This window comes from Culex pipiens, chromosome 1, assembly GCF_016801865.2.
Source record: "Culex pipiens pallens isolate TS chromosome 1, TS_CPP_V2, whole genome shotgun sequence".
Taxonomy (NCBI): Eukaryota; Metazoa; Arthropoda; class Insecta; order Diptera; family Culicidae; genus Culex; species Culex pipiens.
In genome coordinates, this window is record NC_068937.1 from 10,442,634 (window position 1) to 10,465,004 (window position 22,371).

At 33.0% G+C, this 22,371-nt stretch overlaps 2 protein-coding genes across 5 annotated transcripts in view; both read left to right on the top strand.

Annotated features, from left to right (window-relative positions):
- The window catches only part of LOC120431108 (trafficking protein particle complex subunit 1), a 370,102-nt gene that overhangs the window by 203,087 nt on the left and 144,644 nt on the right, over nucleotides 1-22,371 (top strand). The gene's annotated exons all lie outside the window — the stretch shown is intronic.
- Nucleotides 12,000-22,371, top strand: part of LOC120430611 (titin) — a 79,339-nt gene continuing 68,967 nt past the window's right edge. The window contains exons 1-2 of one of the 4 annotated variants that reach the window (XM_052706606.1): nucleotides 12,000-12,130; nucleotides 13,055-13,402. The gene's annotated coding sequence lies outside the window, so the exon portion shown is untranslated. Of the gene's footprint in view, nucleotides 12,131-12,526; nucleotides 12,894-13,054; nucleotides 13,403-22,371 lie in introns of those variants that run through there. The other 3 variants (XM_052706607.1, XM_052706609.1, XM_052706608.1) reach the window with 3 other exon arrangements.

Sequence of the window (22,371 nt, forward strand, 5' to 3'; positions counted from 1 at the left end):
CAACTCTATCCGACTATGACTATGGGACTGACATTCTTGCTGCACATATCGGCGAAAGTTTTCCTCCCTCCCCAATCGACGACGATAATGCTATGGGATGTGAAGTGGTGCCATTTGATGCTTTGAGGGGAATCGATGTGTGGAAGCTTTCGGGCAAAGTGTAATTGGGAGGTAGTTTTTTCTCTCCATCTGTGAGGTCAATTAAATTTAATTGATTTTATGCAATCCTGGGAAAAAGAAATTGAAATAAAACATGAATTCAGGATTCGACATTAAATCTTTTATGAGACGAATTCAACTGAATTTGAAAAGTGTCAGTATGTAATAGCAATAATTAAATATTAAAATTCCAAAAAAATATTGAATATATTTTTTTCCATATAAAATATGCTTCTTATTTTCCAATCTTGTATTCAGTTCAGTATAAAAAAAGTTTGCAATATCAGAATACAAAATTAACAACAAAAAGATCAAATATGTTGCATTAAAATGGTACTTTCTTCAGAACAAATAACTTAATAGGTAAAATACCGTAAACTGGGGTCAATCGGACCATATGGGGCGAATTGGGACAACAGTTTTACCATGTTGGTTTCGATTAAAACATACTCAGGCCAACAAAATGTGTACATCCATTTCCAAATTTAAAAGCTTCAAGTGCTCTAAAAACTGCTGTCCATATTCAGACTGTAGTCCCGGTTTACCCCAGATTACGGTACTTGAAAAAATACCATAATTAGGGGGTTGTGAAAATTGAAAGATAGATTTGAATGTTTTTTTCTCATTTTGGATCGCTTATTTTTTAAAGTTTCACAGTATAAAATGTCCATGATTTCTATATTTTGGTAAGGAATATAAAACAAAACTTTAATATATGTACAATAAGCTTACCAATTTCAAGTTCTTTCGCATTTAATTTGAAGAATTATTCATATACTAATTGGACTTTTAAATACAAATTTAAAAAAAAATGTGGCAAAAAAAATACAATTCTTAAATTTTAAGCCAAACTTTATAAAATGAGTATCGAAAAGTATCACAAAATATATTAATCACAATATTTTTGTGAATTTGAAAGGTGTAAAATTTGACGTTTTTATATTACATCTTTTATGACGTAATATTACCTCAATATCGACAAAAAAGTGAACGGAACGGAATAGTGGTATATTTATAATTTTTAGAGGTATAATTTGACATTTTTCTGGAATAAGCGATGTACTCATTTCCAGATGTAATAACCACAACAATTACAATTATTTTGAGACCATTCTACTTGGTTTTCATCAAATAGTACTGAAAATTTCACAATAGTTTCATTTTTAATGTTAAAAATTGTAACAAAAATTTCCGAAATACCTGATCAACAAGTCTAAAAAAAAAGAAATTTGTATGGAATTTTCGCAGCTTTCTTAAATATTTTTGGCCGGGATTCTTTTTCTTCATGAAATATTTCCAAATTTCAAAAAAAACCTAAAATATTAAAAAAAAAAATCCCTGACTTTCAATAGGATAAACATGTAAAGCACCGTCAGTAGGGTTCAAAAAACGATACACCTCTCGTGATTTCTTGGTAACAAAAATAATTTAAATAACATCGAGAATCTTTTAACAGAATTGAGATTCGTTGAGAAGAACATGAGAAATGGCAACATCCGTAAAAAATCACTTCGATCCAATCTCACCCCCCAGACCCAATGTCACCCTTTTAAGGGGGGGGGGGGGGGGGGGGCAAAATAATAAAAAATATGAAAATTGGATTTATTAGTCACAGTCTCAACATTGCGATTCAAAAAGTGTTTTAAAATGCATTTTACACTAGTTCGGTTGTTTTGCAATCATTGGTTTTCAAAAAATGTAAGATTTGACAAAAATAAAAATTTCAGCGAAAAAAAAACTTTTTTTAGAAAAATTTCAAAAAATCAAAAGATATTAAAATTATTCCAATGATTCTAAACGCAACGGAATGCATTTTAAATTGATTTCCGCTGATTGCACTTAAATTTCCATTGAAATTTTGAAGTTTTTTGAAAAAATATTTTTTCTGCCCCTTGGGGGGGTGACAAAAACATTAAATAAAATATGCCTTAAGTCTTAGTATTAAAAAGCCAAATTAAACCGGGATTTTTTTTCTTGTGCCTTTTTATTTTGCAAAGTCTGTATCATAACCTGCAATTTTACTGAAGATACCTTATCGAAAAAAATACGAAATGCTTGAGAATTATCCTTTTGTGTTCTGATTTTTGGGAAAAGTTCAAATTTAATTGGCTTTACTTCACAAGAAAAAAATAATTTATTGTATTTAATAGGCTTTACCGCTAAAAAATGCCTTTTTAGAAAAAAATGGTTTAGGGAAAGAAATCTTGATAAAATTCCAATTTTATTAAACAATTTAGATAAAATATTCAGAACTTAATCATTATGAATTCATTTTATCCAAAAATGGGATCGATTAGGTCGTTAAAAAATAATGATAGACATTTAAAAAAAAATTACTGAAATGAGCAATTCTCTACCAAAACCGGAAATGGATTTTATTTGTATTTTTTGATTTGGCTCAAACTTTGCGGGGGCCTTCCCTATGACCAAATAAGCTATTTTGTGTCATTGGTTCACCCATACAAGTCTCCATACAATTTTGGCAGCTGTCCATACAAAAATGGTATGTAAATATTTAAACAGCTGTAACTTTTGAGTGAATTTTCTGATCAATTTGGTGTCTTGGGCAAAGTTGTAGGTATTGTTGAGGAGTTTTGAGAAAAAAAAGGTACACGGAAAAAAAAATTTGCAGATTTTTTAATCAACTTTTTTTTCACTAAAACTCAATTTCCCAAAATACGTATTTTTTGATTTTCGAGATTTTTTGATATGTTTTAGGGGACAAAAATCCGCAACTTTTGAGCTATAGAGAAACATGGTCAAAAAATCTGACGCCGAGTTATGATTTTTTGAAAAAATAGTGATTTTTGGAAAAAATCGAAGTTTCATGCAAAAACAAGTTTGACATTATTTTTTAATGCAAAATTGAATTTGCAATCGAAAAGTACTCTACAGATTTTTTGATAAAAAGCTCCGTTTTCAAGATATAGCCACCGAAAGTTTGATTTTAGCGAAATATTTGCAGTTTTTCGATTTTTAAAAATAGTGACCATGAGTGACCATTTCTAAAAATATTTTTTTTGAAAAGTTCAAAAAATTTGCTATAAAATTGTCTAAGAGACATTGAAGATTGGACATCGGGTTGCTGAGATAGAGCCGCTTTAAGAAAAAGAAACACGAAAATTGAAGTTTTCTAAATCTCACCCAAACAGCCCACCATTTTCTAATGACGATATCTCAGCAATTAATGGTCCGATTTTCAATGTTAATACATGAAACATTCGTGAAATTTTCCGATCTTTTCGAAAAAAATATTTTGAAATTTTTTAAATCAAGACTAACATTTTAAAAGGGCCAAATATTGAATATTACGCCCTTTTAAAATGTTTGTCTTGATTAAAAAAAATTCAAAATATTTTTTTCGAAGAGATCGGAAAATTTCACGAATGTTTCATATTTTATTATTTAAAATCGGATCATTAGTTGCTGAGATATCGTCATTAGAAAATGGTGGGTTGTTTTGGTGAGATTTAGAAAACTTCAATTTTCGTGTTTCTTTTTCTTAAAGCGGCTCTATCTCAGCAACCCGATGTCCAATCTTCAATGTCTCTTAGACAATTTTATAGAAAATTTTCTGAACTTTTCAAAAAAAAAATTTTTACAAATGGTCGCTCATGGTCACTATTTTTAAAAATCAAAAACTGCAAATATTTCGCTAAAATCAAACTTTCGGTGGCTATATCTTGAAAACGGAGCTTTTTATCAAAAAATCTGTAGAGTACTTTTCGATTGCAAATTCAATTTTGCATTAAAAAATAATGTCAAACTTGTTTTTGCATAAAACTTCGATTTTTTCCAAAAATCACTATTTTTTCAAAAAATCATAACTCGGCGTCAGATTTTTTGACCATGTTTCTCTATAGCTCAAAAGTTGCGGATTTTTGTCCCCTAAAACATATCAAAAAATCTCGAAAATCAAAAAATACGTATTCTGGGAAATTGAGTTTTAGTGAAAAAAAAGTTGATTAAAAAATCTGCAAATTTTTTTTTCCGTGTACCTATTTTTTTCTCAAAACTCCTCAACAATACCTACAACTTTGCCGAAGACACCAAATTGATCAGAAAATTCACTCAAAAGTTACAGCTGTTTGAATATTTACATACCATTTTTGTATGGACAGCTGCCAAAATTGTATGGAGACTTGTATGGGTGAACCAATGACACAAAATAGCTTATTTGGTCATAGGGAAGGCCCCCACAAAGTTTGAGCCAAATAAAAAAATACAAAAAATAAAAATGGTCGAATTCGGCCGATTTCGTAGAGAGTTGCTCAAATAAAGTCAACGCATTTTTTGTGATTCCTCTTCATTTTTTTCCAACAATCCTTGACCTGATGCACAGTTTTTACTAACAGGCTATCGTAACCAATAAAACAACAAATTACAAATTAAATAAGGAGACAACAATTTTTGTATGAAAATTTAGAATGTTATTGATTAGACTATTACAATCGCTTTTTCGATTACACTGTTTCACGTTTTTGTTCGAATTTTTAATCAAAAAGGGTACTTTTCAAATCATTTCTTAATTTTGAATTTTGAACCACAGATCGACTTTTGAGAAAAAAATAATTTCCTAACTTTATTGATATTTTGCAATTTTTTTACTGTATTATGTTATGTAATAGACATATTTTGCAATTTCTTTCAAAAGCAGATTTTTTCCACTTTAAAATTCAAATATTTCTTGGCAGAAGAATTCCCTCGTTGAATATATTATATTCAAAAATAAATTGATAGTCATTTTGTATAAAAAAAGGAATAAAAAGGAAATTTGTAATGTTATTTTTTTCAATAAAGGATTGGGAGAACATTTAATTGTTGGGTTGATTTCGGTACATTACCCCAAAAAGTTCTACATTGATGTGGAAATTTAAAATCCATTATGGAGGAGATGAAATATTAAGAAATGCAGTAGCTAATGTAACAGGCAATCAAACTCTAAAATTTGATTAAAATGAAGTCGCAAAACTTACGTTTGATGTTTTATTGAGAAAATAAAAAATCAATTTTGTTTTATTCGTGATTCGTTCAACCCGTAGATTCTGAGAGACCTTTGAATAATCGAGTTGAAAATTGTTCATTTGTATAAAGAAAATTTAAGTAAAATTCTTCTGAAATCTATTTAACCCTTCTAAGATCTTGGCGGGACCGTGGTGTAGGGGTAAGCGTGATTGCCTCTCACCCAGTCGGCCTGGGTTCGATCCCGGACGGTCCCGGTGGCATTTTTCGAGACGAGATTTGTCTGATCACGCCTTCCGTCGGACGGGGAAGTAAATGTTGGCCCCGGACTAACCTAAAAAGTTAGGTCGTTAGCTCAGTCCAGGTGTAGGAGTCGTCTCCCTGGGTCCTGACTCGATGGAGTCGCTGGTAGGCAGCTGGACTAATAATCCAAAGGTCGTCAGTTCGAATCCCGGGGTGGATGGAAGCTAAGGTGTAAAAAGAGGTTTGCAATTGCCTCAACAATCAAGCCTTCGGACACTTAGTTTCGAGTAGGAATCTCGTAATCGAGAACGCCAAGGCAATGCTGTAGAGCGAATAATTTGAAGATCTCAACTTTAAGCATCTACTAGCTCAAAATGATCCTTGCACTGCTCACCCACAAAAGCTCAACGAAACAGTCGAAGCCGACGATAGCTAACTTTGTTTAATATCCGAATGATATCCGGGCGTCACTTCCCAGAGCCCTCGGAGGCATCCACACCGGGTGTATAAATTCAGGTTCAGAAACAAGTATCTTTTCCATTTCTTCAGTGATGCTACATTTCTACGTGAGGCAAAAAAAACACAACAGTTTGCTTTTTTTTGCTGTTTCTGTTTGGTCGTGAGGGATACATCTCATGACTCTTCTTAGACTTGCCTTCGGAGGATGATACCTCGGCTGTGTGTGAACCTGACCCCGGGAGTCTAACTCTCCGTTTCCTCCGCGCGGGTGCTTAGAGAGGCCTTTACCTGTGGAGCTCACCTCACATGCGATATGTGTTTGTTCTGACTTTTGCTTTTTTTGCTGTTGTTCATCCCCATTTGCTATTTATTATTATTATTATTTCGTGTGTTGTTTTCGCCGACTGGAAGTGAAAGAAAAAAAAACTGGAATCGACTCCACCGAAAACGGTTGGAGCTCGTAGTCGGGCACGTAAGTGAGGTTAGGGTTTTGGACGGCTGGTACCGGTACCGTACGTGACTGAGACACCTTTCTTGGGCGGGCGCACACGTACGTACGTGCACACATACACCTTGGTGCGTTTGAAGTGTCTTTTGGTTCTCGTGTGTCTTCTGGAAAATTGAAATGAAAATACTTTCGCGAGTTGGCGGCATATTTTAGGGGGATGTCGAATGGCAAAAAACGGTGGAAATGTTGGAAATTGTTTTTATTGTGGTGAAAAGTGTTTTTTTTTTTTTTTTTTGTAAGTGGTTGAATTGAGTATGATCCACTGGAATTTGCATGATTGAAAATAAATTTGCTTTATGGAAACTTCATGTGATCAATTTTAACTGAATAGAATTTATCGTGCGAAAACTGTTACACAGGCAGAGTTAATTAACTCTTAAAAATAAAAGTTAAAAAACATCTTAATTTTTTTTAATGCTGCAAAAAAACATACTCCTCTTCTCAACATCAGTCTCTAACCCAAGAGTTCCACACAGCATCCGTGAGTTCCCTCGATGCTTCATCGGTCTGCAATTGCATCTCAACCGCTCAACTCAAAGAGCTGAGAGCGAAAAATTGAGCGTCCCTTCTTATGCTGGCTGAGAACCGAACCACTGATGCTGGCTTATCGCGGTGGAAATTCTGCTCGTCGCTTCGCAGAGTTTCGCGAGTTTGTCACTCGCGAGAACTTTCCACGGGCACTCGCGAAAAATTGCGCGTTTTGTTGAGTGCTGAGTGCTCAAATACAGGCTTGCTTTGATTCTAGGAGACATTCTGAGTGGTTTTTCTTTCTGTTTGTAAAACGGGACGGTGTAATTGCAAACAAAGATTGTCAACCGATTGAAACAAATGGCATTTTAAAGCATTCCTTGTAATGAGATACCAAACGTTGAAAAAATCATGGGATTATTGAAGTATTCCACAACATTAAGAAATTTGAATTTATCCCCATTCGCAAGCAATTTTAAACTATTAAGCGTACCTTAAAAAAACGTTTATATTACCATTTTCCATAAAATGGAATACTTTTACTGCAAATTGATACAATATCGTTAAATTTGTTGGGCAAATTTTACGTTCCTCAAGGTATCAAAATCAATGCAAAATATTCTGGACCGTTTATAAATCAGCTAAAAAATTTTTTTTAGTTATGCTGAATAATACAATAGATACTAGGATGTAACCAAAATTACTTTTTGGCGGGCATTCAAGAGTTTGATCCGGTGGGCATACTAAGCCCAAATCCAAAATATGAGCTTGATTGGACGTAACATGAACTGGCGCTTTGCATTTGAATTTTAAATGGGATTTAACCCGCAAAAGAAGATTTTTTCCAAAATGTCGCTTCTGCGTCTTTTGGTGTATATATCATTGAAGTTTGGAGCTCGCTGGAGCTTGGTACGGACCTTCAAAGTTTGGCAGTTTTTCGAAAAATCGTCGCCATTTGATTTTGCTGGGGCCGATTTTTCAAAAAAAAAATGCCAAACTAACACTTTTTACAGTGCTGTTGAAAATAATCGCTTCAGTGGCCAAAATGCCTCAAAAATAGACATTTTTGAAAAAATCTTTTTTTACGGGTTAAATCCCATTTTATACGTATAAAATTATAAAGGTTTTTTGCCCTACTGCAAAATAAATATCCCTTAAATAAACGTGAAACATTGACATAATCAGAAAAGTTTGCAAATCTCAAATCTAAATATTTTTTTCTAGCCGGAAGTATTCCCTTGTTTAACCCTCTATAGCCCAACCCCGCCTCTAGACGGGCATCAATCTAAAAATTTGTTAAAAATCCATTTTCAACCAGTTTTTGATCTTAAAAAAGCATTTTAAAGAAGAACTCTTAAAATAATAATAAAAAAGGGTAGGAAGTTTGACTTGTTTTATGTGACTTTGCCAATGTTTTTTTAAAAATGTAATTTTTAGGGGCCAATTTTGGCTGTGTTTTTTTACTAACATTTCCTTTATTTTGAGTAAAAATAGGTTTGCAGTAATTTTTGTAGTGTCCCAGACTATGCCTCTACGCATTTTTGTACAATTTAAATGATAATGGTGCCATTCTATAGCAGAAAATATTAAATACAATCAAAAAATTTGAAAGTGACTGTAAAATCATGAAAAAATTAAATACCGTAAAACGGGGTGACTTTGAAGGTTTGCGATTTTTCCGCAAAATGAAGAGTACAATTAAAATACGTAAGGAATGGTTTAGAAACATATTGACCGTGGTAGAGAAGTGTTCAAAGTACCTCAAGAAGAACTTTTCATAAAATTTTGACAAGTTTAGAAAGTTAGTTAACTATAGTTAAGAAAATGTTGTTGAAAGTCATTATTTTAAACTTCTCAAAGTGTCATGATTTTCTCAATGAACATGACTTTTAATCGGAAAATGGAATATATTTTCAGATTCTTTGGACAATTTTCCACTAGGAGATGGTTAAAAAAGTTTGTAAATAATAAATAATATGTATTTTTGAAACACAATTGAAAAAAAAAATCTTCAAATTTATAGGCAATTTCAGTTGAACAAATTTCATGTAAAATGTGAAAACTTGTGATTCGTGCTTCGAATTCAGTATAAAATGCAATATAAATCGATAATTTTACAAACAAAACTAGTTTTAACAAATTTACGACTTTTTAACAATTTTACCTAAAATTTATATGTATTTTGCTAAAAAGCTTATACACTTAGTTTACTAAATATAAACATTGATTTTTTTTTTCTTAAAAACTTTATCAGCTACTTTAGAGATGTGTTGGTCTACCCCAGTACATGTTTTAAAAATAATAATGTTGAGAAAAATATTACCTGTTGGAAAACATTCTAAAATCAAATTGAAATCCTATCAAAGTCACCCCGGTTTACGGTAGGCAAAATTTAATGATAGGAGCTAAACTAAACAAGATAAATTCAAATTAAAATACTTAAAATAAAAAAAGAGAAACATAAAACAAAAGAAGTGAGGTTTGTCGTAGAACGAAAGTTGCTCAAAATAACCTCCAGAACACAAAAAAATTCGAAAAAAAATGTGGGCAGTTTTAACTTGTTTTAACCCAAATTGAGTTATATGTGATTCATTTTTATTCATTTTTTATATAAGACAATTATGCAATTATTTTTTGCGAATGGGAAGATTTGACCTACTCATAAATTATTTTTTATATATTTGAATCTACAGGACAAAGAACATAATTGATTTGCTTTTTTCCAAAACAAGATCATCCTTGGAAGATTTGGGTCATAAGTTTTAAATATAATTTGTAATTGCCTGAAAGATATTGAATAAAGATCCAATATTTAAGTTTTATATCAATTCACAATAATCTTTAACATAAAAATTAGCATGAGCATCATAAAATTTTAAAAAATCAGTTCAAACTTTATGGAAAAATATGATATTTTTTATTGAGGTTTTTTTATTTAAAATAACAGGATCAAACATCAATTAATTGTAATTCAAAGTTTTCTATTGAAAAAAAAAATTTCCCTGAATAAACGTATCCAAAGTTTTGATAATTTTGACAGAATAATTATGAATTAAAAAAAAACTCTTTCCAAATTAATTTAAAATCTATTTTTAATATTCATCAAAACAACATTAATTTTGCTTACTATTATTTTCAATTTATATTGCCACAAGGAATTCATTTCCTTCTTGAACTTAAACTTTAAAGCAGACTAAATCTCTTCAAAATGGAGTTTTTTCGAAATATTTTTTTTATTAATCTGTATCTTTTGAGATTTTTTTAACGATTTGGTGTCTTCGTCAAAATTGCAGGTATGAAAAATTGGTACAGGGATTTTTTGCTTCAAATGTTTTTATTTATTTTTAGATTTGCTGTGTTTTATAAGCCACTAAATTCCATCTCCTCAGAAAATTTTAGAATAGGCAAAAATCCAGACTAAGTCATGATTTTTCCAAAAAATAATAATTTTTTAAAGCAATCGAATAAAAATGTCAAGCTATTTTTTAAACTTTAATTTTAATGTAAAATAAGCATAAAATTGCAATCAATAATTACCTAAGTTAAATTTTGATGAATGCACCGTTTGCAAGTTACAGCCATTTTCAAGTAATTTTTTGAAGATGGTCGCAGTTTTTCAATTTAAAAAATAGTGATCTCTCGTTTTTGATCATCGTTATCTCGATAACAGATGGTCTGATATTCAATATTAAAAAAAAATCTTAGCTCCTCGAAAAAAATATTTTAAAAATTTTGAAATCAAGACAAACATTTTAAAAGTCTGTAATACTGAATGAAAAATGGATTTTGCTGGATTTTTTTTTTTGACTTTTTCTTATTTTTGTGACAAAAGTGATTTCAGTAATTAAAAAAAATGTTCCTTGTATCAATTTTGTTCAGTCCTCGTCCATACAATCAACTTTGCCGATAACACCATATCTATCCAAAAAAAATCAAAATATACAGATTTTTGAATATTTACATACTATTTTTAAGGTGGTCAGCTGCCAAATGGAAATGTGTATGAAAAATAATATGATCAAACTTATGATGCAAAATGACTTCTTTGAGCACACGGAAGAAAAAAATCGAATGGCAAAAATTAAAGAGATTTGCCTTTCGATAAAAATATATAATAAAATTTAAAACTCATTAATTGACGATTTTTTATATTATTTATAAAAAAGAAAAAAATCTTGCATTAATTAAGGATTTTTCAAAAATTCAAAATAAAAAATTTTAATTTTAATTTTATTTTTTTCTTTATCTAGGTATAAAATCTCAGAACAAATTGTTAAGAGTAAAACAATATTTTTTCAATGAATGGATAAATGATTTTGAATTCAATTTTATTATAATCAATTTTATCTCTATTAACTACTGATCGTTCAACTTTTCGACTTTTTATATTTCCTAGAACAGAACATGGCAATAGATTAAAGCACTTCCACAACCTTTGCTAATTAAACCAAACTGCTCCAAATCCCTCTTCGCTGCCAACCCCACAAGATTGACATAAACGCTAAAAAATGCATTAACTCAAAATTAACACTATCTTTGCATTCCACATAATTCAACACTCACACGCGCCACTCACCCCCGTCCAACCCCTCATCGCACAGAAGAAAGCACTCCCTCACAAACTCACCTGTTTCGCACTGCCGAGAGCGAGCACTCGCTCTCGCTCGCCACCCTCCTTCGTCACTCACCTTGCTGGATTTTCCCTCCCACCTCTCTTCGCGAGCGGCTTGACCAAAGGAGGCTGTGCGCGCTCTCGCGTCACTCTCGCTCTCGGTTCTTTCGGGTAATTCCGAGTGTCTTCTCGATTACGGACGTAGGATTCTAGGCATCCTGTGGGAAAGGTGCGGATGCTTTGAAGTGAAAAGTGAAGTGTTTGATGTGGTTTGTGTTGTGAATTTTAAAGAAGCAGGTAAGTCAGTGAAGTGAGTTAAAGTGATTTTGGGTGACAACAAAAACTTAAGGGTAAGTTACAATCTGTCAATCTGTCAAGCTGTCAATAGAGTCTCTCTAGGAGAACGTCAAAACCGTTCGCGAACGTCCGCGTTCGCGGCGCGGTTTTGTCGCTCACCTGTGGTGAGTTCCCCTCTCCCTTCTGAGTGACCGCGGCGACGACGGCGAGGGGGGTCCATCCGTCGTGTCGTCGTCGTCGTCGCGGGCCGCGCGCGTTTTTCTTCTTTTAAGCGGACGGCGGGCAGAAAAACGGCATTAGTAGAATAAAACACTTGAACCGAAGAAGACGAACCCTCGGTGGAACACCGCAGTCCTTCGTGATTTCTGAAAGGGGGAAACCGACTTGAAGGGATTTCGACGGGGGCTTCCTGTTGAATTTTGGTGAATAGTTTTTTCTAGAGTATTTTTTTTGTTTTTTGAAAAAGGATAATCAAGTGACAAGTGCAACATTTTTTTCGAAGTTTCGGGAGGAACACAAACGGACGCCAAGTCCAGAGGAAGAACACTCAAGGAAGGGGAAGGATTCATCCGGGTTTAAGGAAGAGTTTGTGTGTTTGTGTGGAAATTGGCAGAACTCGCCGCAAGATTCATCTATCGCGCCCCTTTCCTGGCAGCGCAAAAAAAACAGAGAATCTCTGCCAAACAGAGAACAACAGCAAGAAGACGAAGAAGTGAAGAGAGAAAAACCAGGAGAGTGTGCGGTGGCACAAGAAGGAAGTAACACAGCGAAGAGAAGCAAGAGAGAGAAGTGTGACGAGGTGATGAGTGGTGTTGGAGCGCTCCCAAGAAGGGGAAGGGAGAAGATCCGCGGCGGCAAATCCAGCGCAACATCAGCGGTGAAGAAGATCTGCGGCCGGCCAGCTCTCACAGTTTGATCGTGAACGCCAGCCGCCACGGTCGTGTTCCCGGAGACTGCCGGAACTGCCCCCCCTTCGCTTCTTTCGTCGAACACATATAGAGAAAGAGCAGTCCCAATCAGAGTCAGTGTGAGTGTGTGTGTGCGGACACATAGGAGGAACACGGACAGGTCTGGTCAAGCAGCGTTCGGCACCGGAGCCTCAGTTTCAGTTCAGTGGTCAAAGTGTGTGCAAGTGCGTGCAGTTTGGTCCCGCGGTCCAAACTGTTCGGGCATCAGAACACAAAAGTGTGTCCCCACTCTCTCTCTGTCTCTCCTTCGAGTAGTTTTAGGACCTTCAGAATTTTCGAAAAAAAATATATAAAAACGTTGCAACCCGGAACATCGTGAAGTGAACAGCACTCTCATGGATACTCTACAATTCGCAAAATTTTCTAATTTTTTTACAGGAAACCACAGCTAGATGGTCGGAACGTGGTAACCGACAGTAGTTGGATTAAAAGTGATTGAAAAAAAAAAAGTATTCTCTAAAAAATAAAAGAGCATCGCAAAAAAAAAATTAAACACGGTGTGAATCTCTGAAAGCAGTTTTACCGAGCAGTGAAAAGTTGAACCAGAAGCGAGCGCCAGTGAAAATTTTTAACTCGAATAGTTTCGAAAAATAACGTTTTTTTTTTGCGAACGAACGAAACGAGCGAACTCGCGGTACTCGGCGGGCTCTTGGGGCTGAATAGTAGTTGGCCCCTTTCACATCACTCCAACCCGGGGGAAGGAGCAATCCAGTTAGGAACGATTAGGTGAGTACTTTGAGGAATTTTGAGGTTTTTGAAAAAAAAGCGAATTAGCTTCTGGTTGAAAACAAGTCAAGACATTTTACACAAAAAAAAATATTCTAAATTTTTAAGAAGAAGACATTTCAATTCAGAAAAATTAAGTCATCATATGATAAATATTCGAATATCAATTAATTTATTTTTTCAACAAAGAACTTAAATCAGCTGAAAAAGCATTTTCAAAAATAAATCCCAGCACAGTTAAGTTTTGCTAAAGTTTTTACAAACAAAAAACTTAAAAAAAATACGATATTATCTTGAGAGTATTGATCGTAAAAATAAAGCTTTACTTTAACTAAATATATTTGTGATTTATGGCTGCAAAAGAAAACATTTTTTAAGGTTGAGGTTAGCTGAATTTTTCAGAAAGTTTTTAGTTGAACTTCAGTTGATATTTTTATAAAATTGTCAAACTTTGCTAAAACAAAAAAAATAACTAAAAATTCATAAGTGCAGATTTCAGTAAACTTGACTTAATTGTGGAACGAAAAAATCACCCTAATTATTTGAGGTTAGCTGAATTTTTTAAAAAGTTTTTAGTGAACTTCAGTTGATATTTATATTAAATTGTCAAACTTTTCTTAAAACCAAAAAAAATAACTAAAAATTCATAAGTGCAGATTTCACTAAACTTGACTAAATTGTGGAACGAAAAAATCACCCTAATTATTTTTTGAATATAAATTTTCTTAACTTACCTTAAACTTTTCACTCACCGCAAGGAAAATCTCTTATAAAAATGTTGTACTAAGAATTTGAAGTCCGCAATAGAAGAGATTTGTTAAAAAAATATACTTTAATAAAAACGCTTAAAAATAATTTTGATGAAATATTGTTGAAGAAAATAACTTTAAAAAACAGGCAAAAATTTACAAGGTATTTGGAAATTGGATTTTCTCTTTAAAAAAATATATTGAAATTCATTGAAATTAAATTAACAAATTTGTTTTAACTAAAAAACAGATTTTTGCCATTTTATCATTTTTTTTAAATATATTTTTTTTTTTGATAAAATAATGTTTAAAAAAATGTAAAAAACAGACAAATATTTGCATGGTTTTTGGAAATCGGATTTGATCTTTAAAAAAATATTTTTTTCAAAATGCATTGAAATGAAATTTACAAAAAAATGCTAAATAAAAAACACTACCTTTATCATTTTACGATTTTTTTAAATAAATTATCTTCACTTGCCATGCATTTTTCTTCATGGCAAACAAAAAAATACATTGAAGTACTGCCAATTTGAAGTACGTAATAGAAGAGAAGATTCTGAAATCAAGGTAAAAACGAGAAAAAAAATATTCTGCTTAATAAGCGACTTCCACTAGCACACACAATTAAGCATCATGATTGCTAAAAAATTTAAACATTTTCCTCAAAAAGACTATTTTTAAACAAAGCATTTGAACATTATTAGAATAGTATCAAGATTTATTCACGTTATAAAGTTGAATCAAAAATTATGATTGACAGTTGACTGTTTACTTTTGAAATCAACTGATTAACAAAAATTAAAAAAAGCGACTACAATTAATTTTAACTTACCTACCTTTCACTCTCAGGAATCCCACAACTTTTCAATGTACTCAATATTTGAAGTCCGTAATCGAAAATAAATAAGTCGAAAAGTTGTTATATTGAGAACACTTCACCTAAAAAAAATATCGCGAAGTATTGATGAATCCAACTAGAAGTTAATTCAAAAAAGTTAAATAAGTCTGAAATAAAAAAAAAGAATTGCTCAACATATTGCAATTCTTTTAAATATTGCAATTTTTAGTCAAGCATCTTTGCAGGACTTCACTGAAGAAAATTAAAATATTAAAATGAAACTTTTCAAAACAATAGTTTGAAAATTAGTAAAACAAAGTAGAAAATAATTCTAAATAGTAAAATACGTTGAATCTGAAGTCTGTAATAGAGAATTAATTCCTGGAAGGCAAAATATTTTGCAAAAAAAAACTATCAAATTGCCTAAAACTTATCAATTTTCAGTTAAGCATCTTTGCTTAAATTAAAATCAAGCTTTCCTAAACAATGGTTTGAAAATTAGTAAAACCAACTAGAAAATAATTCTAAATAGTAAAATACGTTGAATCTGAAGTCTGTAATAGAAAATTAATTCCTGAAAGGCTAAACATTTTGCCAGAAATTTAAAACTATCAAATTGCCAAAAATATTTCAATTTTCAGTCAAGCATCTTTGCAGCACTTCACTAAAGAAAATTGAAATCAAGCATTTCAAAACAATACTTTGAAAATTAGTAAAACCAACTAGAAAATAATTCAAAATAGCAATTTACGTTGAATCTGGTATCTGTAATAGATAGCTAATTCCTGTAAAGCTAAATAAATTATAATTTTCAGTCAAACAACTATGCAGTACTTCAATGAAGAAAACTAAAATCAAACTTAATCAAAGCAGTTATTTTCAAATTGCTAAATTTACAGCAAATTTACACCCAGCTCAACAGATCCGCCTCGCCCGAAACTGATTCATCGGCAAGCATTGACTAACCACTTCACAAAAGAGCCCTCTTCTGCGTCGTACGGTCCAGCTAGATGATAGCTCAATTGACAAGGTTGATAATCTGTGCCCGGCAATGAGCTGGTGTAACTGCAACTGCAATCATCTCGCCTCTCGCACGATTTGCACTTGATGATTCGTACTGATTTTAAATTAAATCTCAAAATTGAAACTATTTGTGTGCTTACCCTTCAGCTTTGCTGAAGCTGACTCAAACTTGCACTGATTCAACACTTCACAGCAATTGAATCGATTTTGACGTCCGTAATTGAAACGTACAAACTTATCGTCCACTAAACCGCCTTTAATTACCAACCCCAAAACACTAAGTAATTCACCGGAAAACCACCACCACCAGCGTCTGAAACTGATCGCCCGCTGAACAACACCACCTGAGATGAGCTCAGCTTGGAGTTCAAGTTCAGCAGAGCGAAGGTCGTCGGCAACCTCCGACGTGAGGCGCGCTGCTTTTGTTTCATCGGAAAGAGGAAGAAATAGCCAGTCGGAAGGGTGGCCAAACGGAAAGAATCACGCGATGTGGGGTTGGGAAATTCCAACGCCTTCGGAAGAACGGAATTTCTGGTTGGTTGAGACTGGTTGAGCTTGATTTTGAGAGATCCAATTAAGTGATCATCTGGGGATTAAACTTGCAAACTTGACAGTTGACAGATTGACACAAGTTCTTGGGCACTTTTGAACTCAAAACTTACCTCTTGTTGATTGTTTCGGCTGCATTTTAGTACTTACCCTTTAACGTCTCCAGATATCAGCAGAATTTTTTACTGAACTTCAACTCATATCTTTAAGTTGAAGTCCGTAATAGAGGTGCAAATTTAATCATTGACTTCCTAATCTAGTATGACTTGAAATCCGTTTTTGAAGTGACAAATTATGAATATTACAGACTGCTCAAAACTAAACTAAAACTGATCTTATTTAATGATCTAAACATTAACCTAGAAATTTGACAGATTGACAGAAGTTCTTAGGCATTTTTTTACTCTAAACTTAGATTACAGACTGCTCTATACTGAACTTAATCTAATCTAATCTAATGTGGTGATCATCGAGATATTAAACTACGAATTTGACAGTTGACAGATTGACAGAAATTCTCAAGGAAATTCTTGAATACTTTTTCACTCAAAACTTACCTCTTGTTGACTGTCTCAGCTACATTTCAGTACTTACCCCATAATGTCTCCAGATATCAGTAGAAGTTTTTACTGAACTTGAACTCATATCATGAAGTTGAAGTCCGTAATAGAAGTGCAAATTTAACTTTTGGATTCTTACAGTACTATGACTTGAAGTCCGTTTTTGAAGTGACAAATTATGAAGATTAAAGACTGCTCTAAACTGAACTGAAACTGATCTTATTAAGTGATCTAGAAATTAACCTATAAATTTGACAGATTGACATAAGTTCTTAGGCTCTTTTTCTATTCTAAACTTAGATTACTGACTGCTCTATACTGAACTTAATCTAATCTAATCTAATGTGGTGATCATCGAGATATTAAACTACGAATTTGACAGTTGACAGATTGACAGAAATTCTCAAGGAAATTCTTGAATACTTTTTCACTCAAAACTTACCTCTTGTTGACTGTCTCAGCTACATTTCAGTACTTACCCCATAATGTCTCCAGATATCAGTAGAAGTTTTTACTGAACTTGAACTCATATCATGAAGTTGAAGTCCGTAATAGAAGTGCAAATTTAACTTTTGGATTCCTACAGTACTATGACTTGAAGTCCGTTTTTGAAGTGACAAATTATGAAGATTAAAGACTGCTCTAAACTGAACTGAAACTGATCTTATTAAGTGATCTAGAAATTAACCTATAAATTTGACAGATTGACATAAGTTCTTAGGCTCTTTTTCTATTCTAAACTTAGATTACTGACTGTTCTAAACTGAACTTAATCTAATTAAATTTAGAAATAATCTAGATAATAAACTACCTTCTGTTGATTGATTCAGCTAGATTTTAGTACTTACCACATAAAGTCTCCAGATATCAGCAGAAGTTCTGGTTGAACTTCAAACCATATCATGAATTTGAAGTCCGTAATAGAAGTGCAAATTCAACCATTGACTTTCTATAGAAGTATGACTTGAAGTCCGCTTTTGAAGTGACACATTATGAAGAATACAGACTGCTCTAAACTGAAACTGATCTTATTAAGTGATCTAGAAATTAACCTATAAATTTGTCACATTGACAGAAGTTCTTGGGCTCTTTTTCTACTCAAAAACTTAGATTACTGACTGTTCTAAACTGAACTTAATCTAATCAAATTTAGAAATAATCTAGATATTAAACTAAACATTTGACAAATGACAGATTGACAGACATTCTTGAACATTTTTTCACTCAAAATTTACCTTCTGTTGATTGTTTCAGCTACATTTTAGTACTTACCACATTAAGTCTCCAGATATCAGCAGAAGTTCTGGTTAAACCTCAAACCATATCATGAATTTGAAGTCCGTAATAGAAGTGCAAATTCTACCATTGACTTTCTATAGAACTATGACTTGAAGTCCGCTTTTGAAGTGACACATTATGAAGAATACAGACTGCTCTAAACTGATCCAATTAAGTGATTCTAAAAATTGAACATAAAATTCGACAATTGAACTTGATATCCTACCATGAATTTGAAGTCCGTAATTGAAAATCAAATCTTATAACTGAAACAACACAGAAAAAATGGTGGTAATATTCATCAGGAAATAATGACAGATTTTGTGGCAAAAAATATGAAAAATTTTACCCCAGCAAATGATGAATTTTCATCAGTTTTTGATCAGGTTCACATTTCTACACATTTTTTATGTAATGTTACTCAAAAAAAGAGGTAATATTCAACCTACCAAATTTTCTTGAACATTCCAAAATTCAACTTTTTTTGTGAACTACAACTGAAAGTTTATCTTAAAAACATTACAGACTGCTTCAAACTTAACTAGCTCTAACCTAATCCAAATTTGATAGATTGACACTAAAAACTTACCTTTTTCCGATTAACTCGACTACATTTTCACACTGTACTTACCCCATAACTTCTCCTGATAACAGCAGAGGTTCTAGTTGAACCTGAAATCAGACTACGATTTTGAAGTCCGTAATAGAAGTGCAAATCTATCAACTTTCATCGTATGATAGTTTGTTATGAAGTCCGCATTTGAAGTGACAATTACGACTTCTCCAAACTGAACCAAATCCAACGATCGCCTCCAACTTCAAGTGGGCCCAACCAATCTCGATCCCATCGAACCCTAAGTGTTTTGTGAAACTTGTTGCCAATTTTCCTCAACCTACCCAAAAATTAGTCGAAAGTGAGCCACAACTTCCCTCAGCTCAATTGATGTGTGTGTGCAGAAAATCGCCCGTCCAAATTTCACCGCCATTTTGCCTAGCAGTGTTGCCAGTGCAAAAATTGGACCATCTTCCTCCCGAAAAAAAAGATGAAGTTAAGTCTGAAGAGCGCAAATTTCTCAAGCGCCAAGTGCTTAACCGCGTTGGGTTCGCAGGCTCTTTCACGCCACTTTGGTGGGGGCAAATCGGTTCAAGTGCGCGGTGCGCTGCGCGCACACAACAATTAATTAATCCTAGTTGGGCTGCCCCCCGTAGGGGGCCAGCTAATAAAACAGCAAAAAGTACATGATTTTTTTACTGCCCGAGTTGGCGGCACTATTAGTCGCGTTTGGATCGCGGGTGATGACGTGGGGAGGGGTGGTAAAAATTTAATTGAAATGTTTAACAGCAAATTATGAGTGCGCGGTGCGTGTCTGCAGATATTTATTCGACGATCCCGGTTGAGATGGGGTGGAATCCCCGCGCACGTAATTATAGTGTGCGGAGCAGCTTCTTTTTCGCGGGAATAAAGTGTGGAATTCAGAAGCTGCAAGAAGGAACGCTAAAAGTTCAACGTGCAGCCGCGTTTAATGTCTGTCATTGGAGGTGACTTAATTGCCAGGTACCACTGCAATGTGTGGCGAATCACAGTTTAATGGGTTTTATTATTTTTCAATTTGCAGCATTTCTTGACGGGCACGTTCTTCACTGCAGATTTGTTGAACTCACTGTTTATGACAGTTGACAGACTCGTTTCAACACTCTTTTAACACTTGGATAAATTTAAAAACAACTCAATTTTTGCACTAAATCACTCAAAACATACCTGAAACCGATCCAAAACCACGAACTCAGCTTCAATAATCAGTCTACTTACCCTTTCAAATTTCACGTTCCTCAGTTCAATTCAGATTGTGAAAACCTACCATGAATTTGAAGTCCGTAATAGAAGTGTTGACAAATTTCATGTTCTCGAAAATGACTGACTAATTTACCTCCTAAGATCTCAAATCAATACTAATTTAGAATTACATCGATAGGATTGAAGTCCGCACAAGAAGTGTGGACAAAGTTACGCTGCAATAACTCACAGTTTGTGGAAGTTAACCGACCAATTTTTAACACTAGTTCTACACTGACTCACTAAAAACTTACCAAATATCGATCCACAATGAAGAACTCAGCTTCCAAAATAAACTACTTACCCCTTCAAGTTACACTATTCTGCCTTCAATGCAAATTGTGAATACCTTCCATGGAATTGAAGTCCGTAATAGAAGTGTGAAAAAAATCTACTTTTAGAAAAATACAAATTTACTTACCTATTGAGGCTTCTTGACCGTTAAAATAACAAAAAATTAAGAATTTTATCTATGAATTTGAAGTCCGCAAAAGAGGTGTGATCAAAGTCTTTTAAAAGCAAACTCATATCCTAACCCAATAAGTTTGTTGAACTTCGCCAGATGAAGTCTGTAATTGAAGTTTGGCTTGAAGTCTGATTTTAGAAGTCCTTGATAGAAGTGTTCACAACTCCAAGTTCAAGAAAATAACTGATAAACTTACCTCCTGAGACTTCTTGAATCTTAAATCAATAAATATTAAGAATTTCTTCTGTGGACTTGACGTCCGCAATAGAAATGTGATCAAAGTCTTCAAAAAACAAACTTGTATCGTAACCCCGTTAAGATTGTTAAACCTCAAGCTGATGAATTTTTTTTAAAATCTTCTCAGGGATTGAAGTATGTAATTGAAGTTGGGTTGGATGTCTCATGTTAGAATCCTGCAATAGAAATCATTACAATTCAAACTTCTTTAAAAATATTGATTTACTTACCATGTGAGATTTCCTTGATCTCCAAACAGGAAGAAATAAAATAAAAAATAAGCACTTTAATTCCGCAATAGAAATGAATTCAAAGTCTTCAAAAAGTAAATTTATAAGCTAACACTGTTAAGATTGTTGAACCTCAAGTTGATGTTAATTTTTTAAATCTTTTTCGGGATTGAAGTCTGCAATTGAAGTTGGAAATGAAGTATGATATATGAAATGCTTGATAGAACTATTCACAATTAAAATTTCCAGAAAAAACTGATTTACTAAACCACCTAAGAATTTTTTAATCTTGAGATAAAAATAAAATTAAAAAAAAAACAATGAAACTTTTAAATTTCATATTGAAGTTTGCAATAGAGATGTGTTCAAAGTCTTCAATATGTGGACCTTTAAGATGATTAAATCTCAAGCAAATAAATATAATAAAAATCTTCTTTGGGATTGAACACTGTAAAATAAGTATAGAAATAAAATAAGTGTAATAGAAGACATAAAAAATTATGGCATTAATTCTATGGAATTGAAGTTCATACTAGAGCTTGTGGTAAATTTCAGCATAAAAACTGATTCTTAAAGCTCGAATCCTAACCCTCATGTCAATTTAAATAACAAAATCAACCTTAAACGGATTTGAAGTCCATAATAGGAGTACTGATAAATTCCTATTCACAAAAAAAAAAGAATTTTCTAACCCAGAATAAAAATCTTTTTTTCAAATTGAAGTCCTTGATTGAACAGTCTCTAAGATAACTAACAGCATTGAAATTAAATTTCCTTTCTGGTGTCAATTTTATAGGTCAAACAAACCATTTGATTTGGGTAGATTTCGATTTTATTCGTTGCATTCCAAATGATAGATCAAAAATTAAAAAAAAATATCATTTCAAATAAGAACTCAAATTTTAGAATTGAAAAAAAACTACTAATCATTATAAAAGATTTTCAATCTAATTTAATTCAACTGCAAATCTTGTCATTGGAGAATATTTCTAGTACCACCTGGGGCAAACCAGGACTACAGGCTGAATACGGACAGCAGTTTTCAGAGCACTCAAATGCTTTAAATTTAAAAAAAGAACGCACTATTGTTGTCGTTCTGTATATGTTCTGCCTCAAATCAATAAAAAAAACCCAAGCACAGTGCAGTAACAAGTATCAAACAGCTGTCCCGATTCGCCCCAAATGACAAAACTTAATCTAGA